This window comes from Anolis carolinensis, chromosome 2 (genome assembly GCF_035594765.1).
Source record: "Anolis carolinensis isolate JA03-04 chromosome 2, rAnoCar3.1.pri, whole genome shotgun sequence".
NCBI lineage: Eukaryota > Metazoa > Chordata > Lepidosauria > Squamata > Dactyloidae > Anolis > Anolis carolinensis.
The window spans coordinates 162679884-162704099 of record NC_085842.1 but is presented as its reverse complement, the minus strand read 5'-3'; the positions used below and the strand labels follow the sequence as shown (position 1 = coordinate 162704099).

Below are 24216 nucleotides of genomic sequence, written 5' to 3'. Positions count from 1 at the left end.
AGAAATACATTATTACAATTCTAATATAATAGAATGAAATATGCAAATATCCATGCCTAATAAGGTTATAGGGATTGATACCAGGTCTTAGATATAGAGAGAAAATTAGCCTTCAGCTTGGCCAAAGTTTGAGTACATCCATTGCAGAGTCAAAATTCTGAAGTTTAAAATAGGCCGCTGTAAACATTGTTCACACGTGTAATTATAGGCTGGGTTGAAGGCTCTATATGTTCACAGGAATAATAAATCTTCTTACGTGTGCAGCTTCCTTTGATCAAATGTGTGTTGCCCCCCAGCTACTGCTGATCCGAGGTTGCTGAAGTAAGTGCTTTATTCTCATTTAAATAAAATAATAGTCCTATAAAACTCCCATAGGAATGGTATTTCCCAGTCTGACTCCCTTCCAGGGCAGCTATAAATTTATGCATTTTTGAGGGGGTGGGGGGAGGAAGGGTATAAAATATTTGACTTTGATTCACCAGCTAAAGGAATTTTAATATACAAAGCCTCTATTTATGCTGATATCAGCTTTCAGGGATTCATGACCCACATAGATAAATAACCACTCATTCATGGAAGATAAAATTCACCTTTCTTGGCCTTTCGTAGTGTATGGCTTAACAGACTAGCAGAAAATACACAACATATATATAGCCATTTGGCATACTCTATGTACTGCAAAAAGAGAGGGGGAAGAGAGAGAGATTGCTTAATATTATAAACACAAGCCAAAATGAACTCACAATCATGTTACTTATTGTTCCCTAAGGGTGCATCTACATTGTAGAAATAATGCACTTTTTACCAATGCTATGGAATCTTGGAAGTTATAGTTTGGTGAGTTTGATGAGGCACCATCTCTTTGGCAGAGATGGTGAAAGACTTTGCAAAACTACAACTCCTATGATCCCACAGCATTGAGCCAGGCAGCTAAAGTGGTATAGATGCACCATAAGAGGATGAGGGCCCTGTGCAGCCCCCAATCCCCATTTTATAGCCACTCAGTACTTTCCAGACTTTAAGAGTTTTAAAAAAAAACATTTGCATCACATTTCCTACTGAAATTTGGTGTCAAACTGCTAAATGTACTGCAGGCAAAGCAGAAGGAATGATATTGACTGTAGTCAATAGGATACCCAGTCTCATAGCTAATATCAGTCGATTTAATCCATTTAAGATTTATTTGTATAGAAATCTAAATCTAATAATAGGCAGGAGCATGGAGATTTTATTTGTTAATATTGTGAGCAGGGATGTTTAAAGCATTTAACAGTCAATAAAGAATTATTTTCTAAATTATGTTTTAGCTAGTCTGAAATTGAGCCGATTTTTATGGCCAAAATCCTATTAATGCAGCCCATGATTATGCCAGCATTATGGCTTAATGGCCCATGTTTCCATCCCATATAAAAAAATAAACCAACTTTATACAGTATTCTTACAAGAACATGCAGAGGCACCAATTGAGCAACTAAAGACTATAACATGCTAATAAGGTCACCAATAAGGAGCAAGCACTATTTTCCAAACACATATGCCATGCTTATTATTTATATCTTATTTCAGTGCTCTAGTTCTTGTTATAGAGCAAAATGTGTTAAGATGTTTTGGAACACGGCTCAGAAACATTTTTACTTGTCTAACTTAACTTGCAATTTTTTTTGGGTCTGAGCCAACTGTTTTTGTCAATGTAGCTTTATATCATCTTGGTCTTGTGGTGACTTTTTGACATTCCTCCTTTGTGAGCTAGAGCCAATAAGATCCCAACCATTAGTTCTAAACTATGCGAACAAGGGATGTATGTGTACTCATGGAATGATTGAAAGAACTAGGAGGAAATACTCAAGAAAGTGTGTCTGCCTGTGCAACTATATTTATGCTAATATAGCACCTCCAACAGAATTCCAGCTATTGCAAAAAGTAGCCCCTAGGCTGACCGCAGTTGTCCAATATTTTTAAATAAGGTTCATTAAATGACTGAAAAGGCTCTATGAAAGGAACCTCAACCTCCAAATTCTCCCTTGCATATTATATTAAATATTCAACTATTGCTTTGTAAACATTCTCCAATGATTCACTTGGCTGAGCCAGTTTATACTCCGGAGTTTCACCAAACCCCTAAAGCAGCCCAACACTTTAGGTTCAGTGTAGAGAACATGGCTGGTTTTAATGGAACCAGTCTGTTTAAAGGTAGGCACTGCCAATCCCTTTTCTTGCATTCAGCCATGCAGGGGATGGATTGGGACCATGCTGTCTCCATCACTATGGCAGCTGCCTGGAGAGCTGCAGAGAACTCCTGGATATTACTGGGTGCCTTTGCTAACATTCGGAAAGGTGTTCAAACGACCAGGGAGAAGAAGGGAGGGTCCAATGAGCTGACACAGTAATTGAACCAAAAGCACTGATATGGGGGCAGTGGGGCCAAACCAGTTTCACCTCAAACAGACCATCTGGATTCTGCCTCCGTTGCTGTCACAGATTGGGCACTGGAGCAGTTGAATAGCTCTGAGGTTTCTAGAGCCAGGCCAGAACATTTGTTTGTAGGTATAAGGTAGGTAAAGATTTTCCCCTGACATTAAGTCCAGTCATGTCTGACTCTGGGGGTTGGTGCTCATCTCCATTTCTAAGCCGAAGAGCCAGCGTTGTCTGTAGACACCTCCAAGGACATGTGGCCGGCATGACTGCATGGAGCGCTGTTACCTTCCCGCCGGAGCGGTACCTATTGATCTACTCACATTGGCATGTTTTTGAACTGCTAGGTTGGCAGAAGCTGGAGCTAACAGCGGCCACTCACGCCGCTCCTGGGGTTTGAACCTGGGACCTTTCGGTCTGCAAGTTCAGCAGCTCAATGCTTTAACACACTTTGCCACCGGGGCTCCGTTTGTAGGTATAGACAAGCCCAAACTCTATCCTTCTCTATGGGTATTCCAGTTATGAATGTTTTCCAGGTGTTGTAGAAACTTTATTCAGAAATTCACCCTGATCCTGGTGAGGGTGGTAAGAATATCAAGGTGTATGTGTGTATGAGACTATATTTAGTATTTGCTAACTGACACAGACCTGGAAAAGCTCTGTTCCTAGAACCCCGCTCCCTCACGCCACCAATATGCTCTTTTAGGTCATGTTGGGTGCAGGTTACTGGGAGTTTTGGCCCAAGCTGAGTTGATATGCATGCTGCACACTCATAAATGTCAGTACTGATGAAAGTATTCATTTGACCCTTTTAATACCATCTATTCATTATGTCGTGACATTTTGCTTTTGATAGCATCCGAAAGAAAGCTTGCCAAAGTATTTAATATTTGGCCCTTGGCTTTTGACTTTACATCTGACACCTGCAATGCCCCTCTGCTCCCCCTTGAACTGATGAGAACCCCAAAACTTTGAATTTGGAAGTAAGATTTTACATTCATATTCAGTCGCTTGATTGTAAATTGATACATGTTATAAATAATGGACTGGATGGGAGTGAAGAAACTGAAAGTCAATCTAGATAAGGTTGTTGAAAGCCAGACAAGGTACCTTTTCACACAGGAAAGTGTGTGGGGTGACTCAAGGTGCCTCATGCACCATTCCTCCTTCCCCCATCATACAGTGGGGATGAGAAAGGGTGCACTGGCACCCTGTCCCCATCAGATGGGAGAAAGGGTAGCAACATGTGGCATCTCGCTGCCCTTTCTCCCATCATATGGGGGAAAGGGGTGGAAAATAAAAATATCGCCATCTGAGCTACCCAAAACACACTTTCCTCCATGTGGTGGTGGAGGAAATGCCTTCTGGTGCTTCCCTTTCACTTTGAGAGGAATGTGTGCGGGGCCTGCAGTGCGTTTTTTGGTGACACTCAGCAGTCCCCGGCCAGACCCGGCCAAAAGTGGCAAAAAGAGCTGTTTTATCCCCATGTGAAGAAGTCCAAGGTAAAGGGATCCAGTCTGGGTTTGTTTTTCCTTCCTTAGACAAAGATCGGATTTGGGGGTATTTCTGAAATTAGCTTTGAATCTGGAAGCCGCGGTTGCTCTGGTGTCTAGGGCATATCTACACTGATCAAATGATCTGGCATCCCCATCCTTTAATGAGTTTCATCCCCGGATGTGGATTATATTTATGTGAGTTAATGCATATTATGGAGCCTATTTTAGAGGATCTCCTAATTTTGCTTAACTCAGGTTAAGGTCTCTAATATGTTTCCCCGTGCACAGTTGCATTATGCATCATTTGGATGCCACATTTATGAAATGCCTTTAATCTGGGTTAAGTGATCAGTGCAGATATGCAGGTGAAGTGCTTTTACACATTTAAAGTTTGTGTGCCAACTGTGCCAGATCTGGCCATGGTGGTACATGACTTAGCTATAATTCCATGCTACTTGGGACTACCTTTGAAGAATGCTCAGAGATTTCATCTAGTTCAAAGAATTGCAGCCATGATGGTAACAGAGGTAGGTTACAGGAACTGTGCTGCTCCCCTGTCAAAACAGCTCCACTGGCCCCAGTTACTTTCTAGGCACTATTCACAGTGCTGGTTATAGCCTATATAGTCCTATAGGTTATCTTCTTGTATGAGCCACCTTAGGGCCTAAGATCATCAGGAGAGGCCCTTGTCTCAGGTTCCACCCCTTTGACAAGCAAGATTCTTGGGGACACAAGAGGGGGCCTTCTTGGTGGTTGCCCCTAGACTCTCTTCCCAGCGAGCCCTTCCCCACTGTGTGTTCATTGGAAGCCAAAAACTTTTTATTCTGACAGATTTAAGACAGATTTTTTAAAGAACTGGCTAAGGAATGCTGTACTGTTTTAAACTGTATTGTTTTAAAAACTTTTTAGTTTTTCAAATTACCGTACCTTTTATTTTTTTAAACCTGTGACTTGAATTGTTATAATATCACGATCAGTTTAATTTAATACTTTTTTTGTTTTGTATGTTTTTAAACTGCATTGGTCTTTTAATCTGTAAGCCATTTTGGGCCCCAATTCTGGGAGGAAGATGGAATAGTCCTCCTCCTTCTAATTATTATTATCTCAAAGTGAACATCTTTGATTTTGAATGTAAAAAGTGAAGTTGATCTTGTTAACTGTTATCTTATCCCCCTCCTTCTTTGAAAAATAAAAAGGGTTTTTACTGCTCCCTGAATTAAACTGTAGCTGTAACTTTGAAAAATGGACTTATTTGCCACTTTTTAGAGCCATGTAAAGGTGTATTATATTTTCTAGTGTTGTAGTCATTTGCTTTAGTTAGGTCAAACGTTCCTGACATACCTCTTGACCTTGGCATGCTGCTTGTTAATAAAATCCACTTTACTATGAACATCTTTCCTGGAATCTTAGAGCAGTTTCCTTTCTTCAATGCTATATTACAGCTCTAATGAACAATCCTGTATAGGTATTAGGTCGGCTCCAACTGAATGATCCATAATCTTCTATCATGAAATCATTTTTATATAATGCCCACTCTAAATGTCATCATGTTGCATTTCCCAGAGTATCTGAGAACAACAATCCATCTATGCTTCTACTCATTGTGTCTAATCTTTTGCAGTCAACTAAATTTTGGCATTGCTCTAATTCCTCATCACATTTAGTTGTCTAATGCGGGCAACAGTGGAGAGATTTTCTGGGCATGATGGCAAATTCGTGGAACAGCAGGAGAATGCATCACCCCGCATCTCACATCACCTTCCCCATCAAATGGCAGAAAGAATGGTTGCACGGCTTCCCAACGCGCTGTCCCCGGTGCTGGCAACAAGAACATGGGAAGCCTCCCATGTTCTCCTTGCTCTGTCACAGGACACTGAGAGCACAGTTCATGGATGGAGCCCTACTGGAAGTAGCTGTACATTGTGTGAAGGTATCTAGTGGGCTCGATCCAGAACTGTGCTATCAGCATCCTACGACAGTTCTGAAAGCCTATGTGATGAAGTGACAAAGTAATATAAGAGTAGGAAAAACAGGCCTTAATGTCACCCTTTGGGATGATTTTGTGGTCCTCAGCATCCCCCAGAATCTTCAATCTGATTTTCTTCTGATAAAAAAAGCAGAGCTGCCTTCCTAGAGGTTTCTTGGTGTAATTACTCTCTAAATAACTTGTAAGACCTTCCCTCTGGTTAACATAAAAACATCATTTTTTGAGAACCAGAAATGGATTTAGGCCCACTTTCTATCTTATATCTTCCTCTTTGGTAGTCTGCAAAGCCTTCAGATGGTGCCCTATTGCGGAAAGGACATCTCCCTTTGTTTGCCAATCTCCTGCAATGTACCTAACTGGAAGGGCACCCCATGCCTTGCCACCTAGCTCTGTTTTGCTCTTATGAGCGGCTAGCCCATGGGCCAGAAACCCTTTGCTCCTGTGGCTGATGCTTGAAAGAGAACAATAAAGCATATTGTCACAGAATCTGATATTTATCTGGCTTGTCCCAGTGAATATCTCAGGAGCCGATATCTTGCCAGCTGCATCTTGTCCTACTTTTAATTTATTTGCTAATCAATGTACAGCAGATGCAATTAGCAAAGCCTGGCTAGACTACAGTGCCACTGGCTAATGCTTCCAGGGAGGGGATTTTTTGGAGGAGTGGGGGAAAGCTTATTTTTTGTCAGTATCTGTCTTTAGCTACTCACAAATATATATAACACTTTCAGAGAAATAAAATCAATATCACTAGCAACAAAGGAAGAAGATATTTTGCCTATCTATTTGGCTCCTATCAGCATAAACAGCAAATCTACCCTGTACAGGCAGTTCCCGAGTTAAAAAACATGAAAGAAATCTACCCACTAGAAGGGAAATTCATTATTCTAAGAGCTATCATGGGAAGCTTTATCGCCAATCCTTGTTTCCAAAACAAGCCAAATTTTTCAAAATCTAATAATCACAGGGACAGCAACCACTTCATCATATTTACTAAATTCCAAAGAGTCCTACATTTAAAATCTGGTATCCCACTGTGTTCATCACATTAGGTTAGGTTCAAGTGTAGGATAGAGCATTTTTTATGTATTATAAGGGTGGGGCCAGCATTCCTTTCAAATGTTTCAGGAGGTAGTGGGGAGCTGGATTTTTGGTAATGATCTGGATGTTTGACCAGTTCTGTAATGTGATGGCATCCGTTGCTTTCAGGATTAAAATGAGATGTTTCCTTAATTTGTGGGAGGGGAAATTGTGCGAGGAGCCAAGATACCCTTGTTAAGGAAACTTCAAATCCACTTTAAATGCTATCATCATCATCATCATCATCATCATCATCATCATTATTATTATTATTATTATTATTATTATTATTATTATTATTATGCCATGTCTCCATGGTGTGCAGTCCTGGGAGTAATAGTTTCCCAAGGTCCATACCCTTCTCTGTGGGGCAGGAAAGATAGGGAGAGGGGAGTGAATCCCCACTTTCCCTCCTGCCTTCCTTGCTCCCTTCCCTGGTGGGGCAGTGGAGAGAGAGGCTAGACTGAAAGCTCAGGGAATTGAAGACATGTAACAGCTGACATTTCAGAGAGGAGGTTTTTTTTTCAACAAAGAACACGGGGAGGGATAGTAGTAGTTAAAGGTTTCCCCTGACATTAAGTCTAGTCGTGTCCAACTCTGGGGCATGGTGCTCATCTCCATTTTTAAGCCAAAGAGCCGGCATTGTCCGTAGACACCTCCTAGGTCATGTGGCCAGCATGAATGTATGGAGCGCCATTACCTTCCCACAGAAACCGTACCTATTGATCTACTCACATTTGCATGTTTTAGAACTTCTAGGTTGGCAGAAGCTGGGGCTAATAGTGGGAGCTCACTCCACTCCTTGGATTCGAACCGCCAACCTTTCGGTCAGCAAGTTCAGCAGCTCAGGGGTTTAATCCACTGCGCCACCAGGGGCTCTGGAGGGATGGTGAGCAGGGCCAAATCTCTATAATCTAGTGGCAAATGAACTGAAAAACACTGAGTACAACTGATAGATTTAACAGTGTGATAAAATTATCCGTTTCATTTCAACACGGAGTATGCTTGAACTCTTCTCTGCCAAAAAATCCCTGCTTCAATGTGATGAAGTGGAAAGTGAGGTGATATCTTCTGAACAGGGGCACAGATAGCAAAACAAACACCACAGGGGTGTTCACCCTTCCCTGTGCTAGCCAAAGCTTGTGTGTGTGTGTACATACATATATATTTGTGTGTGTATGTGTGTGGGTATCTATCTATCTATCTATCTATCTATCTATCTATCTATCTGGCTGGAATTACACTTAAAATGTACCTTTCTAATTTACATACATATTAAATTTAAGAACAAACCTACAGAATCTATTTTGTTTGCAACTTGGGGACTGCCTGCATAACAATGAGACAAACATGATGCTTGAATTAGAAAGGAAAAGAGAGAAGTCTCTTTCCATTAGCAGTCAATCATGCATCCATGTCATTCCAAATCTGTAGCAATTTAGCTGCCACGAAAGGTAAGAGGGCCAAACAATGCTGTGATTTAACACTATATAATAAATGCAAGAAGTTGGCTATATGGACAGCACAAGTACATAAAGTAAATTCTTGTAGACTGCTGTCTTCAACCAGACACATAGGCAGAGAGAACATCCCTTTTGGAATATAGTTTTCTGAAGTCTCAAAGCTGGCATGACAAACTTCCTGGCGAAGTAATCCGTATGGGTGAGTGAGTAATGAAGAACTCATGAATAGAGGGAGGGATCCAGATCAATACTTTTTGGAACCATCTATGAAAATACCTGCATGTCCTCCAATATTTCAGACATGAAATTGGGGACATGTGAGGCCAAGCAATATCAAAGTGTACTCAAGAAGGATCAACTGAGGAAAAATGCACAAGAGGAGAAACCTCAACATAATGAGTAGGGAAATATTTCTTTCCTCTACTGCTTGTGAGGAGGACAGAGAAACTGGAACAATTTACAAGCAGCATAAGAAGTGGATAACAAATTAATCAGGCTCATTCCTGGCAAATTGGGATAACTAGAACGTTCCTGGGGAGCCAAAACAAAAAGTTGATGGTTGGTCCTTGTCATCTGAACAGGGGTGAAAGTCGACATCCAAAGTAATATCAAAATACATCTGCATATCAAACCGGGGACTCTTTGCCCTCAAAGACAACTCTCCATCTTTTGTGGCGTAAGATTTTTATTTCAGTCTTGAATTCAGTCGAGGCCTTTATGTAAATCTGAATGTAGCAGCTACTCTGCTAGATTTATTTTGCCACAATACATGCTGTGTTGGCCCAATTACTTGTTATATTGGTCTGATGTATCCAGAATTTAAACGAGTGTGCTTTTAGAAACTGAATCAATTCCTGGAAAGCTCATTGCAGAAATATACTCTTGAGAGAGAGAGAGAGAAAGAGAGGGAGAGAGATGGGGATTTCATTTTCAATACAGGAACTGAGAAGAAAGCCGGGTGCAAGACAATGTGACAGTTTTGTTGGTAAAACACAAATTGTGCTTTAAAGACCAATAACACTAGCATATCATATCCAAGCCTTTAACCAAGATGTTAAAAAGAGATTATTCCTTATGAATTATTAAACGAACCTCTGTGTAATAAACTACCAAGACATTGTAAGTCTTAAATGGATATCTGCCAGTTGAATAATAGCTTCTGGATGTCAGCCAGTAGTGATTTCAGGTAGATTTACAAGATTAAATACCTTTTTCAATACCTGAAACAAAACCTAAGTCCACATCCCAATAATAGCACATGCATGTGGAAAGCTAAAACACTTTGCACTGTTTTGCTCAGCTTCTGCTCAGTGAAGAAAAGCTCCTTTGTCTCAAATTGAAACTTACCAGTTTCTCTGGTTGCTTGCTAAAATGGTCCAGTCCCAGACAGGGTGCCCCAGATTATTTTTCCTTCTGATTTGATACTTTGGCTTCTTTCTCAAGTTACTACCACTGCAGTAGTAAACCCGTTCCCTTTCTCATCTTTCCCAATGTATATGGAGAACAATTTCATTCAATTATCTTTGGAGCCCCCGTTGGTGCAATGGGATTATTATTATTATTATTATTATTATTATTATTATTATTATTATTATTCATTTATATCCCACTTATCTCCTGTGGGTGAGATTCAAAGCAGTGTACAGTGTTCCCTCACTTATCTCGGGGGTTATGTTCCAGGATCACCCGTGAAAAGTGAAAATCCATGAAGTAGGGGTGCTATATTTGTGTTGTTTGCAAGTAGAGTCTCTGTCACCTCCTCACCTTTAAAGCACGTGCATGTGCGCTCCCGGTGCTGCTGCTGCCTTATGAGGCGAAAACAAAGCTGCTTCAGCCTCCTTTTCTCTTCCTTCCTTAGGCTTCTCCTTAGGAAAGAAGTAGAAAGAGGGATTTAAAAGGAATTTATAATATTATTTTATGACTTATACTATTATTTTAGTGTTTAGTAAAAACCCACGAAACAGCGAGGGCACGAAGAGTGAACCTTGAAGTAGCGAGGGAACACTGTACAACATGAATTTTGTTAAACCCTTATGCTAGCAGGATTGCTGACCAACAGGCCAGGGGTTCGAATCCAGGCAGAGCGGGTGAGCTCCCTCTGTCAGTTCCAGCTTCCCATGCAGGGACATGAGAGAAGCCTCCCACAAGGATGGCAAAAACACCAAACATCCGGGCGTCCCCTAGGCAATATCCTTGCAGATGGCCAATTCTCTCACACCAGAAGTGACTTGCCGTTTCTCAAGTTGCTCCTGATATGAAAAAAAACCTTTTTTCTGTCACAACACAGCATTTGACAACTGCTGACATTTAAAAATTTGCATTTATTTATTTACTTACTAATTTCTTCATTTATATTTCTTTTTTTTCCTCCCCCCCCCCCCCCCCCCATTTTCAGAACCATTTCCAATCCAACACAGGGACTCAAGAGGGGTGAAGAAGGAAAGGAAAAATTTCATCCCCTCTTACCACTCTCCCCCAGCCCACTGCCTGTTTTACGATCCTGAGAGCAACAATGATCACAATCCTGGTTCCTGGTGTGTGTTCATGTGGCCTTATTTTTCAACTGCAACATCCCAGAGTGGGATGAGAAAGATGGTTCTCCCTAGAATGTGGCTTCATAAAGACAGTGTAGTATCATTGTTAAACAATCAAAGTAAGGCAGTGTGGCATTGTGAGGTAGTGAAAAATAGTAGAATCATAGAATCATAGAATAGTAGAGCTGGAATAGCACTAGGTGAAGGGTAACAAAAGGTAAATAATATGAGTATGTAATATAGTTAGAGAGTGAAAATACCATAGGAGCTATGATATACATAACTCTGTATTGCAAATATGTTAAAGAATGTATAAGTTTTAAGTACTGAATATGTAAAATTCAATTTTTTTCAATAATTTAAATAAAAAAACTGAAAAAAGAATAGTAGAGTTGGAAGAGACCTCATGGGCCATCCAGTCCAACCCCCTGCCAAGAAACAGGAAATCACATTCAAAGCACCTTACTCACAAACAGCTGGCTCTTCAATAATGCCACCCAGGAATAATGCCACCACAATGCCCTTGCTGGCCATGCTTCTTCCCGGGTTGCTGAAATGCCCCTGCACGAATTTCATATCTGTAAACATGGTAGCCCATGGTGGTGCAGTGTGTTAAAGTGCTGAGCTGCTGAACTTGCAGACAGGAAGGTTGCAGGTTCAAATCCGGGGAGCAGAGTAAGTGCCCACTGTTAGCTCTAGCTTCTGCCAACCTAGCAGTTCAAAAACATGCAAATGTAAGTAGATCAATAGGTACCGCTCTAGCGGGAAGGTAACGGTGCTCTATGCAGTCATGCGGGCTACATGACCTTGGCGGTGTCTATGGACAACGCCGGCACTTCGGCTTAGAAATGGAAATCAGAACCAACCCCCAGAGTCGGACACAACTGGATTTTACGTCAGGGGAAACCTCTACCATTACCTAAACATGGTAGCAAAAAAAGAGCATGGGGAAAATTATTTTTGAAGCAGAGTCCAAATCCTCCAGCCACCAGAGCTTTTGCCCAGGTGATCTAATGGGATCAAAGTATTTGTAACCTAAAAGTAAAAAAAATCAAGCTCTGAATGAAACATGGGAGGCAATTTTTATCCTCCCTCCCTCCCTCCCTCCCTCCTTCCTTCCTTCCTGCATGCCCTTTAGTGTATCCAAGGCAGCATTTCCGCTGTAGAATTAATGCAGTTTGACACCACTTTAATTACCATGGGTCAATGCTATAGAATCCTTGGATTTATAATTGGCCGAAGCTCCAGTATACTTTAGCTAAAGATCTTGTGAAACTACCACTCATATGATTCCATAGCATTGAGTCATGTCAGTTAAAGTGGTGTCAAACTACATTAATACATTAATTCTGCAGTGTAGATGTAACCTAATTCGATTTGCTTGCATTCTACTCAAATCCCAGCCTGGTTATTCAGAATCTGACAAGTTCTTTCCAGGAGGAATAAACTCCTTAACCTCACAGCCCTGTTTCTCCTTTGTCCTACTCTTATGCGTGGAACAAATGTTCAGGGTGGATATTGCAAAAAAAGGCATTTAATTTCCCATCTAATTTTTACTTGAGATGTGGTACGATTACCCTTCTATATGACCTTAATGGTATTGAAAAGAAGAAATTTATGGGATGGATCTGCAAAATTTGCCAACGCTTTTACTACGATGTGCAAAGGATGTAAATCTATTTCAAAATCAAATTCATCCACACCTTTAAGGAGGCACTAAATGGATTCAGTCAGCCGTGACAAATTAGTCTATCTGAAACTGTGCAAATCATATAATTCAGGATTAGCACATTTTACTGGAAATAGCACAAGCCCTAATCATTGGTAATTTCACATGCATAATTTACAAGTGCGATGATTTAATTCTATAGTGGAGAAGAGATTAAAACTCAATTTGTCGTTCCATTTCCTAATGAAATATTACTTACAGGAGGAAAAATAATAATAAAAGTTTAGTTATCATCATATTATAGCTCATCTTTGAAATGGAATATATTTTGTCTTCTAAAGCCATGCATGCATGTAGTAGCAAATGAAGACATGGAAGATTGTATCAGTGGTCCTGAAATTGCACATTTAAATGGCTCCTTTATTGTCTCTCCCTTCCAACCCATCCTGCAAGTAATATCCTCAGTTTTATTAGTCCACCCATAACTAAACAATTTGACTGATTAGTTTGATATAGGATTCAGGCTCTCCATCAAGTTTTGAGGCTCTCTTACTCTGGTTAGATACTCAGTGCTGGAATAACAGCACAACTGGCAGAAATATCTTGTTAGATTCTAGGTTCCAGATCAAGTGTGGGCATCAAGACAGGACTACATTGGCCCACCACATGCTGCAGTGCCAGTGCCAGAAGATAAAGGGCACAATTTATCTTGAGAGAAAAAAGCTCACCTTGTTTTTAAGCTGAATTGGAACAGTGTGGGTTGCAAAACCAGACAGGAGTTACTGTGGTTGGATGTGACTTCTCAAGAAATGAGCACATCTGGTGCACATGTTTTAACTGTGCAAAGATATTCTTGGTCATCACTGAACCTCAGCATCAAGATTCAAGGATGATTCCATGGGTACGCTCAAGCTATAAACTTGAGATTTCAGGAGGGGTGTAACCCTGCCCAGCACATGTTTAATACCAATTTCCTAATTTGCCTTCCATTTGACCAGAAACACCTCAGTCTTGTCTGGATTTGTTTGCTCTTATCCACTCAATTGCTAATGGACATGGCAGCTTCCTTGAAATTAAATGAAAGGAGATGTCACTGAACCTCAGACAATCTTTCTTGGTAGTTTATTATATCATTAACGATCACTCGTGGCTGCGTATGATTGTCCTCCAAAAGTAGAGTCTTGGTGGTAGGTCCTCAAATGACTGTTTAGACCTAATCTGGATCCACTCAGTCTTTCGTATTGAGGACATAGATTTCCAGATGGAAGGTGATCATGCCTTGGCACTCGAGCATTGTAACTGGAGGTTAGCTGTTACCAATGGTGCGATGGATTTTGAAGAGGCAGGAATTGAGGGCAAAAGGAAGAAATGTGCCAAGAGAAAGGCATCACCAAGCATATCTTTGTCATGGTCACCTTCCATTTGGGACTCTGTGTCCTCAATGTGAAATACCATACACATCTATAATAGATCTTCACAGTCATTAACAGACTCTGTTTCTACCAAGACTCTTCCTCTGACAGACAATCATACTTGGCCATGAGTGATCATTCATGCCATGAACTATTTCTCAATCTGAACCTGTTTCCTTTATTGTATTCTTGCCAGCACTCCCTTTCATATCTGTTCCACTTCAGTTCCTTATCATGCCAGTCTTTTTCTTCAAGCTAGCAATATCCAACCAGCTTTTCTTTAGGTTCTTCTTTCTAAATACTTTCCGAACTTTGTCTATTTGCCTCCTTGCTTCGGGATCATTTACCTTTTTTCTCTTTGTAAGCAATAAGTGACCTGTGGTTTCCCACATTAGACATGGTTGGATTACAACTGCCATCAGCATGTGAGCTGGGACCAAGGGCAGTGAGAATCCGATAATATCTGGAAGAGCCACTGTGATCCTGCCTACCACCATGAGGTTTTATTCCCAATTCAATGAATATATTTCATTTTCCCAGAGACTGAAACCAGACGGTTAAAGACTGAGTTCCTCAATAATACAAACAACATCAGTTTCCAAGGCTTTGGTGTCACAAATGCAATACAATATAGATTATTCCTATATGTATTTCCTTGTTTGTTTGTCACTCAGATACCCTGTTTCCCCTAAAATAAGACATCCCTGGAAAATAAGACCTAGCAGAGGTTTTGCTGAATTGCTAAATATAAGGCCTCCCCCAAAAGAAAGACCTAGCAAAGTTTTTGTTTGGAAGCATGCCCGGCGCCCACCAAACAAAACACCATAGCATGCCATGGAAATAATGGTAGTAACAAGAAATTCTTGACAGAAGTCACAGTTTGTCTGGTTTAGTTATATTGGTTGGTTTGTGATTACAACTACTGTACAGTATAGAATAAATGTTCATTTTTTTTGTTCAACAATAAATGTGAGCTCTTCTTCATGGAAAAATAAGACATCCCCTGAAAATAGGACCTAGCGCATCTTTGGGAGTAAAAAATAATATAAGACACTGTCTTATTTTTGGGGAAACACGGTAGATAAACCACTTTGTAGATAATGTTTTTCTAGTGCTTAAGAATAAACAAAAAAATACCCCACAGTGAAATACAGACTTATCTGCAGAAATGATGGGGAAACGGGTCAGAACTAATCCAGCATCTCCTCTTGCACTGCAGCGAGTTAGGATGCTGTTCCTCTACTACACAGCAGTAGCTGGTTGAAGCAGCACAGCTGATGGACCTTTGTGCTTCAGGGTATGTTTGGCCTTTCATCTGTAGCAGCAGCACTACCACCATCACCAGAAAAGACTCAGGCCTTTTCATATCATTCAGTTATAGCACTATGATCGAACATAGAGGCTGTGACTGCATCTATGGCAACTGAGATTCATGGTTTGGTCAGAGGCACCAGAGGAGCTTCCTGGCTAAGGATCCTAAGGGCCCCTCTTTATAAACGGCAGACACCAGGATTCCACAGCATGGAATGATAACATTAATGATCTTATCAGATGGGGTAAATTCAGCAACATGCACTGATTTGCCTTCCCTTTTGCTGCAGAGCCCACCGGCTCCCATTACACGATGCATAGCTACAGTACTTCTGGCAGGGCTCCATAGTAAAATGGAAGGCAAACTTGTGCATTCTATGCAGGCAACTGTACTGAAAGAGTAGTTGCACCAACATCTGTCCTCTGGCATTTTTCCTAAAGGTGTTTGATTGATCACCATGGGAATAGAGTGCTCGACCAGAATAGCCTTCAATCTAATCCAGCATCTTCTCATGTTACTATGATGACCCAATATACAAATATTCCCTCTTTTGTGGGATGCACTGAGTTGGCCAAGCCTAATAATCCTCTATCTGGATAGAGTTGTCCAGTTGCTTTTTTAGCTTTCCCTGTTCAGCCAGACAAATGATGTTTCCTTGCAACTCCTGTTTGTTTTTAGCAGGTGTAATATCTATGTTGACGACCAACTCATGAAATGAGGAGACTACACAACAAATTTTGAGTTGAAGAGTGGGTCCCTTTATTTAACTACCACCTACTTAGATTGTATTACTTGAGATCTGTAAATGCAGGTGGGGTGTATGTGATAAAGTGAAACCAACTGAAGGAGTCTCCTTTAGCCCTCCTCCTTGGCCAGCCAGCTGCTGGAAGACCAATGTGAAGATTAAGGCCCCATCTACACTGCCATATAATCCAGTTGGAATTGCATCATAATAATCAGTGTAGACTCATATAATGCCGATTGAATTACAATGAACTGCTGCACCCGTACCTGGGGAAGTCTGACTTGGCCACGGTAGTCCACGCACTGGTTACATCCTGAATAGATTACTGCAATGCGCTTTATGTGGGGTTGCCTTTGAAGACGTTTGGAAGCTGCAATTGGTCCAACGGACTGCAGCGAGATTGCTCACCGGAGATGCGTACAGGGAGCACACAACCCCCCTGTTGCGCTAGCTCCACTGGCTGCCAGTTTACTACCAAGCACAATTCAAAGTGCTGGCTTTAGCCTATAAAACCCTAAACGGCTCTGGCCCAGTTTACCTGTCTGAACGTATCTCCTCCTATCAACCATCTCGGAGTTTAAAATTATTTTGGGAGGCCCTCCTCTCGGTCCCGCCTGCTTTGCAGGCGCGACTGGCAGGGACAAGAGACAGGGCCTTCTCGGTGATGGCCCCACAGCTATGGAACTCCCTCCCCAGGGAGATCAGATTTGCCCCCCCCCCTTGATCTTCCACCAGAAAGTGAAGACATTGGCTCTTTGACCAAGCTTTTGAAAACTTGGTGCAATAGACATGAAAGACTAGGAATTTGACTAGTGGAACGGCCCGGATCTTGCTCTTGGATCACGTGATGCTGATGGTTTTAATTGTGTTTTATTGTAAATTAATGTGTATTTTAAATGACTTCTGTAATTCTTTGTAATTGTTTTAAACAGCATTGAATTATTGCCATGTTGAAAGCCGCCCTGAGTCTCCTCCGGCGTGAGAAGGACGGGGTAAAAGTATAGCAAATAAATAAATAAATAAAATTCAATGCAGTTAATCTGCATTCTGAAACTGGATTATATGGCAGTCTAAATGGGGCCATGGTTCCTGAGTTGCAGACCTTAAAGTGAGAGCAGGCCACATGTTGCTTAGAAGCTAACTCAGGCTTACTAAACCTGTGTGGCCTTGAAGGCCGTGTGGCAATTAGAGGCCACTTTACAAAATCTTTTTTTTCATGTCAGGAGCGACTTGAGAAACTGCAAGTCACTTCTGGTGTGAGAGAATTGGCCGTCTGCAAGGACGTTGCCCGGGGACACCCGGATGTTTTGATGTTTTTTATCATCCTTGTGGGAGGCTTCTCTCATGTCCCCGCATGGAGCTGGAGCTGATAGAGGGAGCTCATCCGTGCTCTCCCCGGGTGGGATTTGAACCTGGCAGCTTTCAGATCAGCAACCCAACCTTCAAGTCACAAGGCTTTAATCCACTACACCTCCGGAGGCTAAAATCTTTGTTGAGCTGCTGAAAGGAGCAAGCAAGAAATCTTTGAGATTTAGGGACCTGGATAGGAACACCTAACAGTTCCGGCAGATGTCAGCTAGCTGGAGATCTTGGAGCCAAGGGTGGTGACAGGCCTTCCCCAGGACTGCCTCTTATTCTGTGTTGCCTGGTGGGGCAGCAGAAAATCTCACCCTTCTGAGCAAAATGATCCCATAATGATATTTGAAGCCCAAACAATAAGCAGTCATTCAAAAGTCCAGTTAGACTATCCAGGTCAGCAAAGCCAAAAGCCAAAATAAGCGCAAAACTCCACTGTGGGCAGATTTTGAAGCACAGCCTTGTGGGTCTGGTCACATGGCTGTGCTTCAAAACCTGACCCCACAATTGGGTTCTGCTACACCACCAAACAGAGGCAGTGAAGAAAGCAGCTTGAATTTTTACCACCTCATCACACGAGGTGAATTTAGCATCCTAGAACCCTGTCAGGACGCTTCCTCCTTGGAACCTGCCGGACATCATCACTCTACGTACGGCAGCTTCTGGCAGGTCTCCATGGAGAAAGCATCCTGACAGCACAGTAGAATGCTTCTCTTAGAACATGTGAGGCTTCTTGTGTTCCACAGGGCCATTTTTTGGGGGGGGGGGGAGCTGCTCAGTGATACTCCAATGTGGGATGGAAAAAGTTTGGTGCAGGCAAGGCAGGGTTCAAGATGCTGGTATTGCTCCACTGCCCTGCTGATTTGTCGCAGAGAGTGGTGAATAATAATAATAATAATAATAATAATAATAATAATAATAATGCTTTATTTATACCCCGCCACCATCTCCCCAACGGGGACTCGGGGCGGCTTACATGGGGCCATGCCCAGAGCAATACAATATAACAAAATATAAAAACAACATATCATAGCACAATTAAAACAATACAATAGATAATAATATACATTACAACACAAAGTCAAAGAAACAGTAAAAACAAGGGCGGGCCGCATGAACACAAAGATAAAACTCGGGATGAGAGAGACAAATTAATAAACCACAGGGAACAGGGACATATGAAAGTGGAACAGTCTAGAGGATAGATGTTGGAGGGGAGTAACAAAGGAATATATGACAGTTACTCTCCAAAAGCACAGCGGAAGAGCCATGTTTTTAAGTCTTTGTTAAAAGCTAATAGAGTGGGAGCTTGCCTAATCTCAATGGGCAGTGAATTCCATAGTCGGGGGGGGGGGGGCACAGCAGAAAAGGCCCTCTCCCTTGTACCCACAAGGCGGGCCTGGGATATAGGCAGTGGCGATAAGAGGGCCTCCCCAGATGATCGAAGAGATCGGGCAGGTTTATGGTAGGAGATACGGTCACGAAGGTAGGTGGGTCCCAAACCATTTAGGGCTTTATAGGTGATGGTCTGCACCTTGAATTGGGACCGGAAGATGAAGGGCAGCCAGTGGAGCTCCTTAAACAAGGGAGTGGATCTCTCACTGTAACTTGCCCCCGTTATTAATCTGGCAGCCGAGCGTTGGACCAATTGTAATTTCCGGGCCGTCTTCAGGGGAAGCCCCACGTAGAATTGCCACAGAGAATGACAAATCGGCTTGCGGAACCTCAGCCATGTGGTAAGGTCCTTAGTGGTAAAAGTCTGAATTTTGAAGCATTATGTTAGCATAAAAATAATTCCACAAGGATAGTGCTTTCTCAGAATTTGTTGCCTTTACATGGTTGGTTGCAAAATAGTGGGGCCAAACATACCTATGTTGGTGTGCACTTTATGCCACCATAAAAATAATTAGGATTTCAGGCAACATATAAATTGAATTTCTTTATCAAGAACTTCATTTTGCCTTATGCTCCCTTCTTGAGTTGAACTGTTCACCATGATAAGACATTCCACATTCCTGGTCAACTATTTAACCATTTTGCTGCTAAGGATTTAGAGTTCATGTGAACAAAGTGTTTTATCATATCACTTATGTGAATTTGTTAAAAAGCAATAGCCCAAATTTTATTATTGATTCCTAATTGTACTAGACTCATTGAATAAACTATTTAATAGAGGACCATTAACATGCAGGTAAAATCCACTGATTCAGATGATTTCTCTATCAAGATGATCCAAGCCAATGCTTACCCTACTATATTCCAGAAAACACTATATGAGAAGACTATTATGAAAAGCAGCCTGTTATGCCCAAGCTAAGCCATATCTTTGCTATTTTAATTACAAAGTGAATTTAGTTTAGATTGAACACTTTGAAGTATACCAAAATTCTGCATATTATCCCTAAAGGGCTCAAAATGTATAACTCCAGTAGACAATTTGCTTTCGTTTAATTGGTACAGAAATAGACATATTTTGAGCCTATTCTTTGTATCTACGATAATTAAGCATAATCTCACTAAGGTGAAAATATTAAATAAGCCCTCCAACAAAAATTAGTACTTTAGGAAAAAATACCTCTTTTCTGCATTAATGACTAAAAGCATCTCTTGTTCCAAATCAAAAGCCCTCCCCATATCATTACGGTTGGGTAGAAAATGATTCTATGTTATTTCTTTTTTGCATTTTGATTTAACGGAAAAGCATATTCTGCCCATGAATGTGTTTATGTGTCTCTTGGATCTAGGTCCAAATGTTTTTTAAATGTTCATCAGTATTTTACATGTATTAATTACACCTGGGTACCAAAGGGTGAGTCTACAATGGCCAGTAAATTGACAAACCTCCTGCAGTGCTGCATTGGCATTTGTGTGGCCTAACCAGGCCAAGACTCATTGACCCCACTCAACTATCACCTCATTCTCTGTGTTGCCATCGTCTCTCCAAGCCAGGTTCAGAGCTCCATGAGAACTCCTGGCTGTCACAGACATCGTATTATGACATTGCAGAAATATCCACACAACCATGAAGATGGAGGGGGGCAATCTCCCTTCCTTCTTCTTAGTTGCACAGCCCCCCTTGTTGTTGTCTGAATAGGGCACTTGTGATGGCCAGGACTATTAACACACAGGTAAAACTGCTTAGCCCAGGAAAACCAACAATACTCACTGAAAATAGTAGCATATTGTGAGGAGAACTAGAAGTCAATTCAGGGTGTATCACAGATTGGTTCTCTCACATGGGAAGTGGAACTTGAAAAGCTTTGGCTTGCATCTTACTTATTCTCCAAAGAAAAATTTAATAAAGAATATAAACAGCTGCTTCTTCAGCAGCTATGGCAAAATAAGAAACACTGCTTCATATAAGCACCAAGTAAGCTAGTGTTGATAGTTCTCTTGCATATTCAGCAAATAAAACCTGGCAGGCTTGTAGATACTCAGAGAAGATTTATTATTTCTTCCTTGCAGATAAGTCCAAGGGCAATGGAACCATTTCTAAGTCCTCAAATTCTTTCATTCAGGAGGTTCTGACTTCACTTGTCTGGGGGTGGTGCCCTCTTTCCTGACCACTCTATCATAGGTGAATCTGGGTTTTCTTTACCATTCCGATTTGCCTGAAATGTTTCCAGAAGTGACCCCTCATCCAGCCTATTGTGAGAACCAGCAGATAGATCATTTAGGTACAGAGAGGATGAAATTTCCACCTTGTCCTGGCAGTGATAGTTGCAGCCTGACAGGAGGGGAGTAGAAACATCCTTTTCCTTGTGCCTTGATTGGAAACGTGATGGGACTTTTTCATCTGCCTGTTATCGAGCCGTGGTGGCTCAATGGGTTAAACTCTTGAGCCGGCTGGACTGCTTACCTGAAGATTAGGTTGCTACCTGAAGGTTGCCAGTTTGAAAGCGAGAGCTCCCATCTGTCAACTCTAGGTTGCGGGGACATGAGAGAAGCCTCCCAGCTAACACGTCTGGGCATCTACTGGGCAATGTCTCTGTAAATGGCCAATTCTCTCACACCAGAAGCAACTTGCAGTATGTTCTCAAGTCACTTATGACATGATTTAAAAAATCTACCTGCTGGTTCTAAAGGTGGCCTGGAATGTCATTTTATAGCTTTGCAGTACATTTTATAGTTTTGCTACCTATTCAGAACAGTTATAGACCTCCAACAGTATGTTACAAAGCCATAACTGCAATACTGAATGCCAGTTTTCAAAGAATCTGTTGGAGCAATAAAAATAAAGCAATTAGAGCATCTTGTGATACTTTGAAAACTAGGTGATTTATTGTGACATATTTTCATAAGCCTTTGTTCTGTATCAGGCTCAGAAAATTCTATCTGTCTGTTTTCCTATGTATCTGTTTATCTGTCTGTTTGTCTGTCTAATCTATCTAGAGCTCTAATGGTCAGGAAATGCCAAGATGTTGCAATACTTTTTAAATATTGAGTACAAAATACTTTTAATGCTATTAATGGAGTACACAATCTAAACAGTGCATTCTGCACTCTCAATTTGTGCCTGCTGCAACATAGAAAAATAAATATTACAAAGAAACATAGTAAAGGTAAAGGTTTTCCCCTGACATTAAGTCCAGCCATGACCGACTCTGGGGGTTGGTGCTCATCTCCATTTCTAAGCCGAAGAGCCGGCATTGTCCGTAGACACTGCCAAGGTCATGTGGCTGGCATGACTGCATGGAGCACCGTTACCTTCCCGCCGGAGCGGTACTTATTGATCTACTCACATTTGCATGTTTTTGAACTGCTAGGTTGGCAGGAGTTGGGGCTATCAGCGGCCGCTCATTCCCTTCCTGGGATTTGAACCTGGGATCTTTTGGTCCCCAAGTTCAGCAGCTCAGCGCTTTAACATACTGTGCCACCAGGGGCCCCAAAGAAACATAAAAAAGAACAATTCCTTTCAATTGTGAGATGACCACTTCCCAAGCTTTCTTGCAATCCAATTCCACCATATCAAATTTATAAATTGTCCTTGATAAAACCATTCTACTATTGATAGGGCTAGCAACTTCATTTAGGTATATTCTTGGGGATGGTATTTCAGAGCTTGGATACAACAACAGAGATTACTGTGTTGATGAAAACCACACACCAAATAAAGAGATAGTTGGAATGGTGCCTTTTGTCCATGATTCCAAATGAATAGTACAAGAAGCAGAATTTAAGGGTTCATTAATCATTGACAAAAAAGGGCAAGACGCTGATAATTGTTCCCTATTCCATGGAACACAGTTTTCTCTATGCACACATAGCATTGCACAGTTGATCACCAAGGCCAGGATTCAGCTTGCTACATCTGGTGATGTAAGAAACTGAATTTGCAAATCTAGCAAGAGGTGATTTCCCTCTTCATGCAGTCTCCATAGCAAAATGTTTTTCTTCTTCCCCCCCCCCCCCCCCCTGCTACCCATCCTTTCCTGGTACCCCAATCTCTACTTTAGATATCTTTCCAGCCCTTCAAAACAGATTATGGCTCGAATTCTTTTGGCATCATATACTGTACTTAAGTTCCTTTTGCACACGAGCCCCTTCCACACAGTTGAATAAAATCCCATATTTTCTGCTTTGAACTGGAATATATGGCAGTGTGGACTCAGATAGCCCAGCTCAAAACAGATATTGTGGGATTTTCTGCCTCGATATTCTGGGTTATATGGCTGTGTGGAAGGGCCCATGGTTGTATTTTAGTCATTATGCAGAAGTAGAGTTGTGATAGCATAACTGTTGTGTTTTGCAGTTGTACATTCTCAGCCAGTGCATAATTGGTTCTCAAAACCTTCAATTGGCCATTCTAGGATTGTAGAGATAACTGGGGGTCCTTCTACATTGCCTTTTATACCAGGATCTGGTCCAAGATTATTTGGTTTAAACGGGAATATATGAGTCCCCACTGCCAAATAACCTGGGATAAACAGATAATCTGGGATTAGATCCTGGGATAAAGGGGCAGTGTGGAAGGGTCCTTGGATCATCCGGTTTCTCCCATTTGTTTGTCATTGTATATTTCCCCATAGCATCATAAGAACAGTGGTCAAGCACACTGGAAAAATGTGGTTAGTTGCAACAATGTCAGCATATACAATAAAGGTATGCTGCAACTACCACAGAACTCCAGAATGTGGATTTACATTATACAGAATCTTCTCATCGATAGCAATGTGGAATTTTAGCCACTGAAGGAGTGTGATGGCTGTATTGTGTTGGTGGTGTAGTCTATATTGTGGAGTGTATGAGAAAATGACCTTCTTGGATATGCTGAAAGAGTGTGAACCAATGTATATACATACACTTATGTCTTGGCCTGTGGTTCTTTAATGATAAACGAAAATGCACCCATATGACATTTTGTTCATATCCTTTCACACATCCAATCTCCCTCTATGCAGAGCCTATACTACCATAAATGCATTCATATTTAGCTTCCAATTGACATGTTTATGCAGACTTACACCTTCAGAATAAGAAAAGGAGAGGAGTGCTTGAATGCTCATTATCCAATTATAGAGCAATTTGCAATTTTGCTGAAGTGTTTGGGTTTAAACCCATTTAATTATGTTGGTTTGAACAGGTCTGTACTTGTATTAAAATCAAAGAACCTCAGTTGCGTGGGTGAAGCTGTAAATTGGCTACAGAGTTAAAAACTTCGTGCAATGCCAAAACAGGGTTTTCTCCGTACCTTCACTAGTGTTTCTGAAGGCAGAATTTGTCCTTCTAAATATAGTTTCTGACAGCCAT

The 24216-nt window shown here is 41.3% G+C and overlaps 1 long non-coding RNA gene across 1 annotated transcript in view; it reads right to left on the bottom strand.

Annotated features, from left to right (window-relative positions):
* The window catches only part of LOC134296329 (uncharacterized), a 29731-nt gene extending 18325 nt beyond the window's left edge, over positions 1–11406 (bottom strand). The window contains exons 1-2 of the long non-coding RNA XR_010003033.1: positions 10905–11406; positions 10203–10303 (exon numbers count right to left, since the gene is read on the bottom strand). This is a non-coding gene — a long non-coding RNA (uncharacterized LOC134296329). The remainder of the gene's footprint in view (positions 1–10202; positions 10304–10904) is intronic.
* Positions 11407–24216: the final 12810 nt, after the last annotated feature.